General features: G+C 41.4%; 2 non-coding genes across 2 annotated transcripts; both read left to right on the top strand.

The window, feature by feature from the left end:
• Positions 1 to 8,794: 8,794 nt before the first annotated feature.
• mir191 (microRNA mir-191) lies at positions 8,795 to 8,880 on the top strand. The gene has a single exon (NR_049685.1). It is a non-coding gene; the product is annotated as a microRNA mir-191 (primary transcript).
• A 3,129-nt stretch (positions 8,881 to 12,009) lies between these two features.
• Positions 12,010 to 12,086, top strand: mir425 (microRNA mir-425). The gene has a single exon (NR_049626.1). It is a non-coding gene; the product is annotated as a microRNA mir-425 (primary transcript).
• Positions 12,087 to 18,627: the final 6,541 nt, after the last annotated feature.

Raw genomic sequence — 18,627 nt, 5'->3', positions numbered from 1 at the left:
TAACGAAATATAAATATCTGAAATCTGCTATGTGACAGAAAACCAGCCGACGTGATTAATATGGGTATAGAAAGTTGGTAATGTAATGTGTCTCTTTAAAATTCCCCCTTCTGCCCGGGAATAACTCAGATACTTTAATTACTCAGGTACATAATTTAGTCAGATAACGCTCAGGCTGTTTACAGAGATAAACAAAGTCTCCTCGCTGTTTGCTTTTGACATCTTGTCCTGTTCATATGCCTGGGACAGAGAGCAACATGCGCCACACACAGCCCCCAGGCCACTTGTGACACAGCCGTTACACTCCCGTGTATCTAGATCCGTCTCAGGGTTTAATCTACAGTACTTCCAAGCTTAGGATATGGGTGGGACAGCACTCAAATTATGGTGGCACTGCAAATGGCAATGCTCTGTTTAAGAAACAGTGGCCCTTGTTTTCTATTAGGGCTCTTTTATACAGGATCTATTTTTTCTTTGGGAAAAAGACATCTCATAAAAATATAATGCAACTTCTTATCAGTCAGTTATCCCCTATAATTCCTGGGACCACCAGCAGTTTTAGGGTCTGCATCCTCTGTATCAGTGATCCCCAACCAGTGGTATGAGAGCAACATGTTGCTGACCAACCCCTTGAATGTTACTCCCAATGGCCTCAAAATAGGTGCTTATTTTTGAGTTTCTGGTAAGGAGACAAGTTTTAATACAATGGAAACAGTTAAGTGTGGACTGGTATATTAAAAGCTTACCCATTGATATGGTGGGTCCAGGTGCTCAAGCCCTAAGCTAACTAAGGGCAAAATTTGACAGAGAGAGCGACTGGCACATCCAGATCACCACCAAAACAAAGTGGTGGTGGTGATCTGGATGTGCCAGCCACTCTATCTGTTAAGGAGACATGTTTTGGCAGCATAAAAACAGGTGTAACGCCTGAACAGAGGCTCATGGAGGCTGCCAGTCCACATAGGGTCTACCAAATAGCCAATCACAGTTCATATTTGGCTCCTCCAGGAATCTTTTTCATGCTTGTGTTGCTCCCTAACTCTTTTTCCATTTGAATGTGGCTCACAGGTAAAAAGGGTTTGGGATTCCTGCTCTATAGTATGTCATTGTATTTGAATGCAGTGCCTTTGCTAGGGTCAGTGGCCCTGCCAATCGGAATGCAGGTTGATTGTAAAGCTTAGATTTGTTTTGTCATGTTGCATATTATTTACACAGTCATATTTACCCTTCATTCTCCCATTTAAACATATGGAAGGTTAGTGCAGTAGCAGGTTGATACAAAAAACTATTTAAATATTAAATAAACCCAAAAGGGTTATTTTGCCCCTAATAAGGATTAATTATCTTAGTTGGGATCAAGTACAGATACTGTTTTATTATTACAAAGAAAAGGGAATAATTTAACCATTAAATAAACCCAATAGGGCCGTTCTGCCCCCAATAAGGGGTAATTATATCTTAGTTGGGATCAAGTACAGGTACTGTTTTATTATTACAGAGAAAAGGGAATCATTTAACCATGAAATAAACCCAATAGGGCTGTTCTGCCCCCAATAAGGGGTAATTATATCTTAGTTGGGATCAAGTACAGGTACTGTTTTATTATTACAGAGAAAAGGGAATCATTTAACCATTAAATAAACCCAATAGGGCTGTTCTGCCCCCAATAAGGATTAATTATATTTTAGTTGGGATCAAGTACAAGGCACTGTTTTTTAATATAGTGACCTATTCACTTGATTTCCTGTTTTAATCCAACTGATCAAAATTGCCATCACTTTACTCTCAACTCCCCGATAAGGTTTTTCCATTGGTGTAAACGAGAAACCTACTTGTGAAAAGCAAATGTAAAATAGCAAATTCATCCAAAGTGATGAAAAGAAATGTTAATTTGCCTACAAACAGTAAATTAGAACTCACTTTTCCAGACAGTAGTGAGAAATAAGAAACATGTTTGACTTCAGCTAAAAAAAAAAACCCCAAAATAACTGAAAAATGGTTTGATGCAAATATTTTTGGTAAATAGGCGAAATGCTAGAAAATGAGAATTTCAGGGAACAAACATTTTACTGAAATAGGAGTGGGAAGCGCAAGAATACAGATTTATGTGGTTACATAAGGACACGTATGTGAAATTGCTTAATGCATAATACCCCTGATTAGTTGCTTCCTTGCTTGGCTTTTCCTCTTTGGCACTGGCCTTGCAAGGGCAGGTAGGTACTTGAATGCAGCATAAACACCTCCGAGCATCTGCATTCCCCGAGCTGCTGCCTGTGCAGCCCTCCCAGCTATGGCGCTGTTGGCAGGGGTGAGGTAACCCATGGTTCTGTGCCAGTTTAGGCTGGTGGTTCAGCAGTGTATGTTTGCAGCAGATGGGATGCAGCTCACATGGAAACCCCCATTTGGCACCACTTGTCTTCCATCCTGCTCTGCCAGTTTCCTCATTTATTATTATATTGTCTGCTTCACCCTGTTATGAGAAAGCCTTGCTCTGCCCTGCCCAGCAGTGTGACATGAACTCTCCCCTCTGAGTCTTTCTAGGTCGAAGCGTTGTTTGTAGTTTGAGGCATTTGCTTGTTGAATAACAATAAATACACAGCTACTGTAGGAATACAGTTTCAATGGACCAGCCAAATCCACTTTGTGATGCCTCTCTTTGGGGCCATGAGTTGACTATGAAGTGGCAAATATAAAATATATTGAAGGTTTAGACCTTTATGGCAGTGATCCTCAACCAGTGGCTCAGAAGCAACATGTTGCTCACCAACCCCTTGGATATTGCTCCCAGTGGCTCCAAAGCAGGGAGTTATTTTTTAATTCCTGGCTTGGAGGCAAGTTTTGGTTGCATAAAAACCATGGGTACTGCCAAACAGAGCCTCCTGTAGGCTGCCAGTCCACACAGGGGCTACCAAATAACCAATCACAGCCCTTATTTGGCACCCTAGGAACTTTTTTCAATGTTTTTTCAATGTTTTTGAATGTGGCTCACAGGTAACAAAAGTTGAGCCAAGAATTGACCCTTGAGTGGCCCCTAAACAAATGCATAGTCCAAACTTCCTTTAGTCATATTAAAATACAGGGATTCTCAGCTGCAATCCCTCAGCTAGCCAATAACTCACTAAGAATGCTGGGAGTTGTAGCAGTATCTAGACCAGGGCTGTTAAACTTTCACCCTTCCATCTAATGGGCCAATAACCTAAACAAAGACGCTTATGAAAAATTAAAACTGCATGTTGTGAAAACCATAACCGAATCTTCATCTTGAAGTGTTTTTTTTTAATAAGCGTCTTCATATTAAGGGGAAGTCTTCAACGGCTGCCTATAAATGGGCTGCTGACTCAGTATTTCCAGATCTAAAAGACAATGAATCATGGATTTAGAGTGTTATATGGTATAAATTACTGTAGTCACAAAAAGAGTATTGGGCCATATTTATGGTACAGCAGAAAGGCAATAAGCCCCATCGTCTGTCCCTTGCTGGTCGTAATTTAGTGCCCCAATGCTCTTTTCTGTGAGTATCATGACTCAGGGGGCATAAATACCAGTTTTAAAAAATATCCATCATTTTACCCTTTTTCTATTGTAAAGCACTTATATAATTGTTTTGTTTTTATCAGTATACCATCCCCCTGTTTCGCCCTGTCAAGAGCAGAGTTTGGGTAAATAAAGTGAATGAGTTCGGTATAAACAAACCCCTCCCTTCCCCAAGCAGCAGTCTTTAGTTTGAGATAAGGAGGAACTCATTATACAGAGGGCCTCTCAGATGGCTGTTAATTTGTATGATAATGATAGTATTTTATCCCCCAAAATTCCATGCATTTTAGTCATAATGCTGGGCAGCAGTGGCATGTAGGAAAATGCATGGTGCTCTGTGCTGCACTGTGTGCGTACCACCTTCAGATCTGATGGGTGGCACCATGGATTATACAAGAGGCATTACATGGCAGACTGCTACTGCACACACATTTGTGCATATTAGTAGCAGGTAAAAAAAGGCCTCTTACCTGCCCCGGTGGGCCCAGACATATTTTCCTTTTGCCCAGTTGTTAATGCAGCCCTGTCTTGCTTGCCTGCTCACCAATGCATGGAACATACTATAAGCCAATTATACCATTGTGTTAAAAGCAGGTTTAGTTCTGTTAGCAAAGGGGGCAAACCTTTGAACACTATGCAGTATTTAAGCTTTACTAAGTGCACTTAGTAAAGTGCAAGTAGTGCAAGTAGTGTTACAGTCTATGGAGCCTTATTTTTTTTATCATTTTGCTGCCAGTTAGAAATTGGACAGGTGGTAAAACGCACTGGGGGTCCTTTACAACCATTACCACAATCAGTTGTGCAAAAAACCCCATTCATTAAAGGTACTTGTGTTAAAAGGCACTCCTTGCGCTTCTATATAGTTGTGCTCCATGCTGCTTGGCCCCTCCTACCTCCTGCCCCAAAGTAAGTGCAGTTCAGTCTATTGACACAGGGGAACCCTGAAGTTACCATCACCTCCGAACTAGGTGGTAGCTCCAGGGTTGCCATATTGGCCTGCAGCACAACACCATGAAAAGAATTGGGTGCACATCACTCACACGCCAAATGCTGAAAATTATGCCAACCAGATAATAAAATAACATCCAATTCCATAAAAAAATTGCAAGCACAATTATGCCAAGTTTAACACATCAGCTGAAATTGGAATTCTGGGGAGAAAAAAACATGGCGGGTGCACTTGAAATTTTGCTTTATTCACAACGCTGTCAGGTCTAGACTGGGAATTAAAATAGCCCCTGGTATTTCAGGTACACAGAGGCCCAAACAGCCCCCCCAGCCCAATAAATAGTGATTGTCTAAGGCAGTGTTCCCCAACCAGTGGCTTGTGAGCAACATGTTGCTCACCACCCCTTTGGATGTTGCTCCCAGTCGCCTCAAAGTAGGTTTTCACTTTTGAATTTCTGGTAAGGAGACAATATTTGGTTGCATAAAACCAGCTATAATGCCAAACAGAGCCTCCTGTAGGCTTCCACTCCACATAGGGGCTATTAAGTAGGCAATTATTGGCACCCCCGTGAATGTTTTTCATGCTTGTGTTTCTCCCCAACACTTTTTTTTTTTAAAATGTTGTTCACAGTTATAAAAGGTTGGGGATCCCTGGTCTAAGGCATCTTACAGCAGCCCCTCTGGCATTTGCCTAAACCCACAGATTGCCATGACAGGATAATGCAAATGATTACAGTAATCAATGTTCTAGCATTTCACAGTAGAGTGAGTTTAATAAATAGACAAGAAGATGGCTGTATTACTGCAGACAAGTAAATTACTAGAGGTGACAATAGTATAAGGCAGATGTATTTTTGGCCATTTTTCTACAGCTCCTTAGTAAATTGACCTCCTAGTACTCCTATAGAACTCCTCTGTTAATTGTACAAATTACAGGTGTAACATGGTATGGTGCTCCCGCACTTTCATTTCCTAATCTTGTAGCCCTTTTGTTTCCAAATGGCACTAGAGATATTTCCAACAGGTCTAAACAAGGCCCAGTTGGAGGGCAGCATGGGGGGTACATATCTGCCCTCAGGTCTCTACTTTTAGCCACTTTATTCCTGATCCAGATCCTACTGGCCTGGCCAACAGTGATGTACACATGGAGGTAACCCTTGTGGGAACACCTTTGAACAAAAAATTGTCAGCCCCTTGGGTCTGCTTGAGACTGCCGTGCCACAAGGGGTTAATGGCGATGTAATTTCACGCCACAGGTGAGGAACAAAACAAGGATCTGTGGGCTAAGCACTTTGTCTTCCTCATTAGTGCAGTTTCCCGGTGTCTGGTTTCTCCTCTTTGTAGCCGCTTTGTTCTGCATTTTAAATCACTTCAGTGAATCTCTTTGGAACCTGTGAAGTCAGGAGCCAAGACCCATGTATGAGGCTAATTCTGCCCCTATTAACCCTTTTGTTTGCTGCTGGCCACAGATTTTTTGAACCACTCACCGCTTCTGACTCCCTCTGATCTCAGACCATGAAGTTTCTTGGCGTGAATGTAACTTCTTTACCATGCAAAGTGTTGTCTATTCAGCAGCAAAATGCTTGGGGGTCCCTTTAGGTGGCTTTGGGGTGATGGCTTTTCCTGTGTATGATTGCAGGTCTCTGGGTACTCTATCAATGTATATGACTTGGTTGGACCCTTTGGAATGCTGTTGGTGCCTTTAAATTGTCTTTGAAGACATCTGGTGGCGCTTTGGGCCATCTGGTGGTGCTGAATTACTGATGGATTGAGATGGTGCTGCATCCTTTGCAAGTCCTGGTAAGGTCCAGTTATGGTTTGTGGGTGTAAGGATTTTACAGTGTACTGTGGGAAAGTTAAATTATATTATATATGAAGGCTTATGGTTCTGTGGGTAACTGGATTGCCTTTGTAGGTATGGGACATTTATGTGCATTGTACTGTAACTTATTGTGAGTAGAACTCAATGATCCCATTTATATTATTTAACCCAAATGATTCCCTTGTTGCTAAAAATAAATATAAAGTATTGCTTATCTTGCTAGCGCTATATAGACAAATGGTGAAGATGATGGTTTGGCAAGGCTGCTAGTACTTCTGCTATTACTAATGTAAACAAGCCCTCCATGACCCTAGATGGCTCTCTAACTTTATGTACATCTGGTTTCTTTACAACAAGAAAAAGCAAATACTTTGGGGCACCACCTGTAAATTCAGTTGTTCCTTGGGTGGCTGTTCATTTTAGGAAGAGAAATGCACTGACCTGGGGAAAAAGTAGCACATCCCATGCATCACTGCTCTCATCTTTTACAGAAACCCCCAGTACTGTACCCCCAGGCCGGAGCATTTTTGTTTCCTAAAAGGAGCTCTGGTCCAGAGAAAAAACTGTGATTTGGCTTTCCTTGCCCATTTAAGTATGAACTCCTCTCTTCCTCAGGAGTTTTTAAAGGGGAACTTCACATTCACAAACCATATATTAACTAGAGCTGTAGATAATTTGAAAAGGCTGAACTTGATGTACTATTGTCTATTTAAAGGAGATGGAAAGGTAAAAACTAAGTAAGCTTTATCAGAAAGGTCTATGTACATACAGCCAAAACACATACAGAACTGCTGCTCTGAGTCATTTCTTTCTGTCACCACATTTCTTTCCTTCTATTCTGTACACATGACCTTCTGTGCCAGACTTCCTGCTCTCAGAAAAATTCTTCAGGGCACGGCACGAGCCTACTCAGTTTGCTCCACTCTCCCCTTCCCTTCTCCTCCTCCCCCTCCAATCTCTGCTGTGTAATTTGAGCCAAGAGCATTCAAGATTCAGCCAGGAAGTAATGTCAGACCAAACTAAAATGGCAGCTGTTTTCTTAAACAAACAGAGAGAGCATTTTAGGCTGTTTACTCAGGTATTGGTAAAGCATTCTGTAAAAAAAAAATAACGTTCTTGCACTATTGTGACTAATCTATTAGCAATAAAATGCATCAGTAGCTTTCTTCTCCTTTAACTTTTAAGCTGATTTCTATTTTTGTTTAATGATTTTTGTAAAACGTGCACTATTTAAAATTAATTTGTTTCATCACATATCTCTCAATGCCAGCTCATTATGTCTAGTTGCTGAATGTCTAAACTGTTTGATCCATCAGTTGCTGAGCATGTTCTCTGAATAAAGCTTATATGGGAACTATTGTATCAGGCTGTAGATTTAAGAGAGGAGGGCTTACTGGGAAGCATGAGAATGGGGAAGACTAAGCTAAGCTGGTTTATTTTTAAAACAGCTTCAAAGCAGGAAGCTCTTGAGCTAAGGGATAACTTGAGCTAAGTGCTCTGAGAATTTTGTTGCCTAGATCAGGGATTCCCCAACCTTTTTTACTTGTGAGTTATTATTATTATTTATATAGCGCCATCAATTCACACAACGCTTTACAGAATAGAGGGATACAAAAGACAGAACAGTTAACATGTACATATAAACAATTCACAAAAATGGTTTGCAGTTACATTGGATGAGGATCGGAGATGCTAGGGGGAGGGCCCTGCTCGTAAGAGCTTACATTCTAAAAGGGAGGGCTGAGACATAAGGTCAGGGTAACTAGCCTGGGGTTAGAGTTCACGTAGGTGTGTAAAGTGAGTTACACTCAGATGTAAAAAGTGTTGGGGAGCCACACAAGCATGAAAAAAAGTTCTTTGTGGATGCCAAATAAGGGCTGTGATTGGGTATTTGGTAGCCTCATGTGGACTGCTACCCTGCTATAAAACTGTGTCTCGGACCTTGTAAAACTCCAGAAATTTAAAAATGGGCCCCTACTTTGAGGCCACTGGAAGCAACATCTAAGGGGGTGATGAGAAACATGTTGCCCCCGAGTCACTGATTGGGGATCATTGGCCTAGATAATTAGTGGTTAAATGGCCAGGGGACAATAATTGCATACCAAGCACAGAGTCAGAAGTATAATGCTCTGACCATTAGCCGGTAAGTGCATCATATCTCTGATGTTGACAATTGCCTGACAAGTGCACCAACACTTCTAGTCAATTGCTATACACGTGAAAGGGGGTTGGGGTTTTATGTGTTCTGGCCCCTGCCCATAGAGCTACTACCCTGCAGGGACAAGGTGCTGGAAGTCACCCTGTGTGCTATTGCCCCTAGATAGTTTCATATCTATGGCTTCCTTTGGCCTTTCTGGTAGCCGATAACATTTTTACAAGCATAACAAATGAGAAAGTGGGTACATCTAGAATTGGCACCTTTTTGGAATACTTAGTACATGTGTTTTTCTTTTACAGGTTTCCATGTGCAGCCCGGGAAGAGTTGGTACAGGCGGTAGCTCTGACAACGGAATCCCAAAAGCAGCTGTTGTGAAAATGTTCAGCTGCAGTTGGGACCCGTTCACGGATCTATTGCCCATTCATCGCCCTCAGGGTTCAGACACTGAGGCAATTGCTTGGTTCGACCTAATGGAAACGTCTCCCATGCTGGCTGACAAGCAGCAGGCTCTAGGTAACTGCTATACGCTCCATTGGTATGATGACATTTGCACCACTACTCATTAGTCTATCTTTTGACCAGGGTTGGACTGGCTTGGCGGTGTATCGGGAGGGCCCTAGTCCTGTTGGGCCTCACCAGCCTGAGCACACCAGTAGGCTGCATGGTGAAGTGCTAGGGGGCTGGAATTGTGGAATCGCTGGCGCCGGTATTTATGTGGAGTGGGTGGCCCTTAGCTGGGGGATAGAGTGGCCAGAATGGTTCGCCTTTTATAGAGTTTTCTGGTGGGCCCCACTTCCCCCAGTCCAATACTGCTTTTGAAGGCGTTTTAATATAGCACAGAGAACAGATAACATTTTTCCCAGAAAAAATTTGGGCCATGGTTAATAAATGTCAAGACTGGTAATATTGAGAAAGCAGTTGTATATAACTGCCACTTTTATCTTACTAATCTATAGACCCTCTATATCTGTCCTGATAGCTGCAGAACAGGCCAGGGCTTTGTAGGACAACTCTATTTATTTTGCATGTCTTTTTGGGTCATTTATTACAATTTTGAAGTGTATTCTGTAAGTGTACACAATATCTAGTACCCCATATATAAAGGCTAGTATGGTTAAACGTAGCTGAAAAGTCACTAGTAGAAATTCACATAGCAAGCGGCACAAGTCTAATAACATATATGCAATTATTCTAACTATGCAAATGTACTGCACTTGCTTCCCATGCACTTCAATGCAATGTACTAAGTTTGCAGAGTACATTACTTTTGCGTGTATTTTTGAATGTTTCGGTGTGACTCACAAACACTTATAACACACGACCACACAAGGGGAAGCTCTGTGTAAGCAGAATTGCTGCAGCTTTACCCTATAAAAGGTATTTAATTCCATACTAACTACTACATATGATTATCAGGGGTTACTGCTCCTGGGCAAACGTAGTGCCTTTTAGTAAATATGGGGTTTGGGATGTAAGTACTCCATGGTCATGGTGGCTCGAGCCAAAGGCGGCAGGGGGCAGCAAAAAGCTTTAAAAGCTAAATATTCATTTTTTTAAGCAAGAAGAACTAAACCCTAAGAATGAATACAGGTAGAAATGCCATATTTTATAAACTGAACTTATTGCACCTGCCTAAAGGTTCAGTATTTCTATAACAGTAATTTTCTGAGTGTTCAAAGTTGTGACAGGATCTCCCCATCTTGGATTTTGTTAGAAGTGTCAGTGGCACTGCACATGCTCAGTGTGCTCGGGACAGCTGTTGAGAAGCTAAGCTTAGGGGCAAATTATCAAGCAGAAAATTAGGTTTGCTTGTCATATGCTACAGGGCTGATTATTACATTCTAATGCAAATTGCATTGGTTTCTGTATTATTTACTAATCAGCTTTATATTGAGACTTTAACATTCTATATATAGAGTATATTGTGAGTTGGGCCCTTAGCTTAGTAACCAACAGTAGGTCCAGTGAATCAACAGAAAAGAAGATGGGGGGCTACTGGGGAATTTTAGGAGGCACAAACCTTCCCTGTTAAAGGGTAAAGGTAAAGAAGCCCAAAAAACGTATTTAGTTAAGCTTTAGTTGTACTTTAATAAGAATTAGGAAAAATATATACTAAGGCCTAACAGTGACTCCTATGATATGTAATAGTACTTAGGGCAGTGTATAACCCCAGCTGGCCTTCCAGGAAAATATAAAGAATATGAATAAGCATTTACTCAGTGGTGTAACTACTCTGTGCTGGGCCCCCCTGCAAAGTAGCAGAGTAGCAAACTCCCTTAGCCCCGCCCCCTTCCATTACCCCTACACTATGATATGTTCCCTGCTCCCTCCTGCACTTGCTTGTAAATTCCTGTCCTGCTTCTTACCTGGGAGCTGGTGTGGAGCGGAAATTTAAATGAAAAATAAGGGAAGCAGACCCCACAGTCTGGGCCCCCCCACAACCCCAGGGTGTGCTTGTTACGCCACTGAATATACTGCAAAACTGCACCAGGTAGTGTATCTTCTCACTCAAGCCCATCTTTTTAAGCCATCTGTCTGTGCCCCACCCCTTAGCGCACTTACAGATATATGTAGCATCACTGTATTAGTCATTCAGCCATAGTTCCAAAAATATCTAAGGCAGCATTTAATATTTACCCCCAATTTTCACTCTAGTATACCTTCAAGCTGGGCTTCCAGGAGTATCTAAGGATAAAACAGGCATTCTTCCCAAACCTCTCCTATCTGGCCTTCAGTCTGGGCCGCCCTGCACTTCGGAAGCACCGCTTGATGCCATGTATACTTAGTAACGAAAAGCCTCTCCCACTTCTGCAAAGACTGTCTCAACAGTTAACATTCGCCCACGTTCTCCCCTTTCAGAATAATCGGAAACCTCTTATAATTCTGCTTCCCTGTCTTCTTAAGCAAGTGATTTCTAAAGATAACTACTGATTTCCTGCATAGAAACCACAAGAGCCGTTGGAGGGAACGCCAGCTTAGGTTGCCCTGTATCAATGAAATGCGTTAGACACGAGGGCGCGGGTGGATTTCAAGCCCGAGGGCCACAGGAAAACGTTGAGAGTCACATGTGTGACCCAAACGCTGCGGTTGCAGCCTGTGGGTAGCCATGCCTCCAACAGTCTTATATCCTTTTATTATTGTGCATCCGACCACCAGCAAAAGAAAAAAGAGACCCCTGGAAATTAATAGACATTTGAAATTAAAATTCCTGTTTACAATTTCCTTCACTCGTTTCCTGCAAAAGCAGCCACATGACATTTAATGCTTCTATGGCGGATTTCTGTTCCTTTCTTTGCTCTGCACTGCTGGTTCTGACTACTGAAACTACTCTTAATACTCATATTCCCATATTGATTTGCATGCTTCTGCTACTGCTATTCTCCTATTCAGCCTGTAGGATTGTGATGTTTGGCATGCAGTCTATAATCCATAATAATAATAATGCTCTGTATAATTGGATGTATAACATAAAGGTACATAATAGCTACTAACGCGGGTTGGCAATTTTACAACAATTCCTGTACAGGCGACGCCATGGAGAGACTTAGCCTTGGAATGACACGATCACTCCCGTTGAGCCGAAACTCACAGCGCCATCGGGAATATCGTGTCGCTCCAAAGCTCTCTCTTCGACACCAGTCGAGATATTGGGACGCCGATCTGATGGCGGAACGCGACAGTTTCCATGTGGTACATGACAGTGGGGGGAGTAAGTGACTCACTTGTCCAGACAAAGAATGCTTTGGGCAGGAACCCAATCTTTAGATGCCGGGTGATTAGTGCACTGGGGCAGATTTGCAAACTGCAATTACTTATGGGGTTATGTAATTAAAGGGGTGGTTTACCTTTGAGTTAACTTTTAATATATCATAGAATGGTCAATTCTAAGCAACTTTTCAACTGGTCTTCATTTTATTTTGCCTTTTTCGAGCTTTCAAATGGGGATCACTGACCCCGGCAGCCAAAAACTATTGCTCTGTGAGGCTACAATGATATTATTATTGTAACTTTTTATTACTTATCTTTCTATTCAGCCCTTCTACTATTCATATATCAATCTCTTAAACCATTCCCTGGTTGCTAAGATAAATTGGACCCTAGCAACCAGTTAAGTGCCGGAACAAAACGTAAAATAATGCAAAAACTATCAATAATAAAAAATGAAGACCAATTGCAAATTGCCCTTCAGAGTAACTTCATTTTTTATTGTTTTTGAATTATTTGCTTTTCTCTTCTGATTCTTTTCAGCTTTGCAAAGTGTCATGGTCAGTTGGAAATATACAGGGTACACTTGTGTTTCTGCCCACTGTGCCCTTATGTGCTCGATTGTGCACGTGCTATGGCTTAATGTGTGCCATTTTTGCACACGCATGGTTTTCTACCTCATACTTTCGCTCACATCATTAAATGAGCCCTGAAGGTTTGATTACATAATACTGCTATAGTATAGTCCAGTTCAGGCATGGACTGGGATTCAAAATAGTATCTGGCATTTCAAGTACAGGTATAGGACCCATTATCCAGAATACTCGGGACCAAGGGTATTCCGGATAAGGGGTCTTTCCGTAATTTGGATCTCCATACCTTAAGTCTACTAAAAAATCAATAAAACATTATTTAAACCCAATAGGATTATTTTGCATCCAATAAGGATCAATTATATCTTAGTTGGGATCAAGTACAAGGTACTGTTTTATTATTACAGAGAAAAAGGAAATCAGTTTTAAAATTCTGAATTATTTGATTAAAATGGAGTCTATGGGAGACATGCTTTCCGTAATTCGGATTGTTGTTCAAAAGGTGAGAAACACCCAAAATACTCAGCGCTTCTTGGTGAAAGTCAGTTTATGTATTGTCCTCAATACAATATAACAAATAGTGAAGATATGCTGCCTCCTCTTGATGTCAGCTCCCCTTTTAGATGAGCCTCGAAATATGTGTACAAAGTTTGATGGAAGCGCATGAAAAACAAAATAAAAATATATAGTGCAGATCAATAAGAAAAAGAAAATATATAATGGCCACTGCCGTGAATAACTTATATGAAACACCGCTGTGGAGTGTAACCAGAACTATGTATATATTGTAACTGCTCACCAGAACGATTCAATTATGGAACAAATAGGCAAACCCAGCTGAACCTTGATAGGAGTGGGAATCCGTTCAACAATGTATATAGGATAAAGGATATAAAGCAGATATAGTGTAAATCTGTTTATTGAGAATAAAAACCCTGCACAACGCTTCCTCAGGAGCAAATAATTCGGAGCTTTCTGGATAACGGGTTTCCGGATAAGGGATCATATACCTGTACAAAGAGGCCCAAACAGCCCCAGCCCAATAAATAGTGACTGTCTGTGGCACCTTACAGCAGCCCCTCTGGCATTTGCCAGAACCCACAGACTGCCAGTCTGGGCAACCCTAACCCTGGCCCAGTTAGCCGACTGAGAAACACCTAAGTGCAACTAAGCTTACTGCAACAGAACCCTTGCCTTGGGAATAGCATGAGTAGTAGCAGCAGTTTATAGAAATGCTAGTTATCTAGTTGGCTCTTAGACTCTGTCTCCCAAAGACATGTGGCCCTTCAGCAGGGCCCACCCAAGGGAAAGCAGAGGTTGCAGGATTCGCTCTCCTGTTGCTGCAGACAGTCAGAAGTTGGTCTGGCGTGAGAATAGATTCTCAGATCATCTCTTGGCTGATGCCAGCTACCAGGGAAAAGCTGAGAAGCTGATGGCATGACACGCAAATATTAAATATTGGCATTTTTTTACTTGTCAGAAATTCTGCTTTTTCCTCCACAGATTTACACATTGGCAGGTAATGAACCAGGGAACTGCTGGGAAGCTGATGGCACAACACAGAAACCTTACAAACTAACTTTTACTTGTTTTATTTCCACAGAACAAAGTGACGGGAGATATTTTACAATTACACATGGCAAGGTGACAGCAGAAGGGCAACAGAGTGACAGTAACATTTATATATGTAAAGCTAAATGCTTAATACCTGTGTAAGGTGATCAGTATTTGGATGTGTCAAGGGGTGTTTCTGAGCCCTAATAATGTCTGAGGCCAGGACTAGACTAGTATCTAAAATAGGCCCTGGGCATTACAAGTACACAGAGGCCCAAACAGCCCCCCCGACAGCCCAATAAATAGTGACTGTCTATGGCATCTTACAGCAGCCCCTCTGGCATTTGCCTGAACCCACAGTCTGGAGCTACCTGAGGCAGCTAGTCTAATTTACCCCCCCCAATTTGCCTCATGGAGGGAGTAGAACTGGATATTTTGAATTAATTAAATGAAATAGGGATGCACTGAATCCAGGATTCGGTTCGAGATTCAGCCGGACTCGGATTCATGCCCCGGGGCTACACAGCGGGGTATTTATATAAACTATAGTAGGGTTTCTGTAGCAAACACCCCAGCTGTACCAGTGCAGGAATGGCTGCCCCCGGGGCTACACAGCGGGGTATTTATATAAACTATAGTAGGGTTTCTGTAGCAAACACCCCAGCTGTACCAGTGCAGGAATGGCTGCCCCCGAGGCTACACAGCGGGGTATTTATATAAACTATAGTAGGGTTTCTGTAGCAAACACCCCAGCTGTACCGGTGCAGGAATGGCTGCCCCCGGGGCTACACAGCAGGGTATTTATATAAACTATAGTAGGGTTTCTGTAGCAAACACCCCAGCTGTACCAGTGCAGGAACGGCTGCCCCCGGGGCTACACAGCGGGGTATTTATATAAACTATAGTAGGGTTTCTGTAGCAAACACCCCAGCTGTACCAGTGCTGGAATGGCTGCCCCCGGGGCTACACAGCGGGGTATTTATATAAACTATAGTAGGGTTTCTGTAGCAAACACCCCAGCTGTACCAGTGCAGGAATGGCTGCCCCCGGGGCTACACAGCAGGGTATTTATATTAACTATAGTAGGGTTTCTGTAGCAAACACCCCAGCTGTACCAGTGCAGGAATGGCTGTCCCCGGGGCTACACAGCAGAGTATTTATATAAACTATAGTAGGGTTTCTGTAGCAAACACCCCAGCTGTACCAGTGCAGGAATGGCTGTCCCCGGGGCTACACAGCAGAGTATTTATATAAACTATACTTTGTTACTGTTCCTTTAAAGCACTAAGGGGGGCATAACTGCACCCATAGGATCCATTCACAGAGTGCTTCTCGGGCACGCTGATTATCTTTGCCAATGTGGGAGTAGGTAACAACATTAACTGCCAGGCTGTGTATATAATTAAAAGCAAATTAATATGTTCTATAATGAAAGAATGAACACATGGAGCTGTTTGTAATTACATGTATAGGTCATGCCTGCGTTATGCATTGTCTTACTGTGATTGTGCCATTGCCAAGTACATTTACCTCTCCCGTTTCTCTTATTTTGTATTGTAAAACTTTTTGTGACTCCTGTCTATTTATTTATGTTTACTACTATGTTAATTTATTAAGTTTATAATAAACTTTTATGCAAAACTTTTTTTAAAAATAGAATTGTGTTTTTTTCCATAATAGAATAATTACAAAATAAAGCTTATTGCTAATTAACAAGTGTGAAACTAAATCTGCAAAGGGGAGTTCCCTGATGTGGTTTGATAAGTCCTGGTCACATCCTATTCGCTATAACAGACTGATGCAATGAGCGGTTGCTATCTCTATGCTGTGTGTATGCCTTCTCTAGCTGATATAAATCTTCTGCCTTTTATAGTCATACAATTGTGAGCACTGCATTAGAGGGGTTGTTATCTTTATATGATGTAGATATTGCTATTCTGATACAACTTGCAATTGGTTTTCATTTTTGTAGTTTTTCAGTTATTTAGCTTTTTGTTTAGCTGCTCTGCCGTTTTGGAATTTCAGCAGCCATTTGGTTGCTAGGGTCTGAAGAGACTGAAATATGAATAGAAGAGGGACTAAATAGAAAAATAAGGGATAAAAAAGTAACAGTAAAAATAAAATTGTAGACTCAAAGAGCAAAAGTTTTTGGCTGCTGGGTCACTGACCCCTATGTGAAAGCTGGAGAGGTATAGACAACAAAGGCAAATAATTCAATAACTATAAAAAATAAATAATGAAGACCAATTGCAAAATAGCTAGGAATAATACATTTTATAATATACAAAAGTTTTATAACATTTTATAAAGTAATGGCATATGCAGCAATTCTGGGCATTTGCCAACCGAGCATTTATTAGCTCCACTGTCTGCCAATAAAATGACCAGAATTAATTCATATTCATGACAAACCAGAAATGCACCCCATTCATTTCAAAGGCTCATACCTGTATTGTGCGCTGAACAGTCAAGTGCCTGTTTAAAATGCTAAATTCTCAGTATTGTTGCTGGCATTTAGTAGCCATGAAAAAGTAGCTGCTACTAGTTTCTCTGCGTGTCTTCACCCTAAGGATTCGGAGTTGGTTCGCCAGGACCATGGATTCGGTCAAATCCTGCTGAAAAAGTCCAAATCTTCAGTGAATCCCGAACCAAATCCTGGATTGGGTGCATCCCTAGTTCACATCACTGCTGGTGGAAAGGAAACTAGTGAAGTACACATGCCAAATACTCCCCGAATGCTAATTCCCACATCCAGCAGCTCTGTGCCACATAGCTTAAATGACGTTGTTAAATGAGGTTAATTAGGGGCTTTTATGCCCTATCAGTAAATATTTGGCAGTGTGGTAATATTTCCTAAAATCCTTGGATATTTTACAATTACTGAGAGAATAGATTTGGCACAGCAGTAACCCACTGATAACATGTTGGATAAAGATACACAAAATAAAATGTAATTATTTGCCTCATGAGATGCGGATTTGCCTGATTTATTACAATGTCACTTTGCATTTCCCAGTCCTGTGTGTGGGGAAAGCAAACAATCCAGGCAATTAATTGTCATGTGGGAAATCACACGATCTGACTGTCATCTGAGTAAAGCCTTGCACTTAATAAAGGGGCAGTTTACCATAGCATGTTATAGAATGGCCCATTCTTTGCAACTTTTTATTTGGTCTTCACTTTTTGTAGGTTGTTTTTTTTGTTTTTTTTTTAATCACTTGCCTTTCACTTCAGCTTTCAATTTAAAATGCTATCAAATTTGTGGAAGACACACCTGAACCCTAGAGTAGGGTGACCAGATCACTTGAAAATTCAGAGCCACATCTAGAAAATCCAGCTAGCGAGGCTGAACCGTCAGTGTTGCCCTGCAACAAGTCCTGTATTTTCAGTACTAATCTTAAATAACTTATATAGGTCAGTAATTGTAGGACTGGCCAGAAGGGATGACTTTGACGTAGTTGGCCAGCTTGAAGTATATTGCAATGTACGGACAAACAATCCCTCTTTTTGGGGTGGGGAGGGAAGGCATTTCTTAGTAGCTGAATGCACAGAAATGTCCTAATGTCCTATTTCTACATATTGATAATGGGTGAGTGCAGAGGAATTTTTGCGGTTGTTTATATGTATTTTGTGGTCACAGCCTCATTGCACCCCCGCCTAATGGTTTACAATTTAGTGGTTGAGCACAACTTTCCCTTTATCTGGTCACCCTACCCCAGCAGCTGAAAACCTTGCTCTGTGAGGTGGCAGATAAGGGCAAATAAGAAAAAGAAGCAATACAACGCAATAATAACAATAAAACTTTACTTTTTCATTTTCATCTTCCAGTCTATCACGTAAAGGGGAACTCTGCCCAATAAAAAATAAAAAATAAAATAAAATGTAACAGTAGTCGCCTGCCTTCAGCCTGCATCCTCCCAATCCCACAATGCCCTGCACACGTGATGTCAATAAGGAAAGGAAACATCACACTGCAATGCATTGTGGGTTATGTAGTGCCTGCATGCTGTCTGTAAGCTGTGGAGAAATTGTTACAATTTGTAACATCAATGTTTTAGTCCCTCCTCCCCTGCCAGGATTTCAAATGATGCAGAAAAAGAAGAGCTGTTTTCAGCTGGATTTCAGCATATTAAAATTCTGTGTTGTGTGTTTGTTCTTTAACAAATTTTAGCGTACACTGGAAAGGTGATAGACAACAAAATTCTCCAGTAAAAAAAAAAGATCTTTTTTTTTAGCTTTGCTTAAAAGGAAGACTTAAATGTGTGCAACTCTTATTTTGGTGAGACATATGGTGATGAGCTGGGAGTGGCTAA

The sequence above is a fragment of the Xenopus tropicalis genome, chromosome 4, assembly GCF_000004195.4.
Source record: "Xenopus tropicalis strain Nigerian chromosome 4, UCB_Xtro_10.0, whole genome shotgun sequence".
NCBI classification, from domain to species: domain Eukaryota; kingdom Metazoa; phylum Chordata; class Amphibia; order Anura; family Pipidae; genus Xenopus; species Xenopus tropicalis.
Note: the sequence above shows the minus strand (reverse complement) of the source record. Positions and strands in the feature narration are given on the sequence as shown.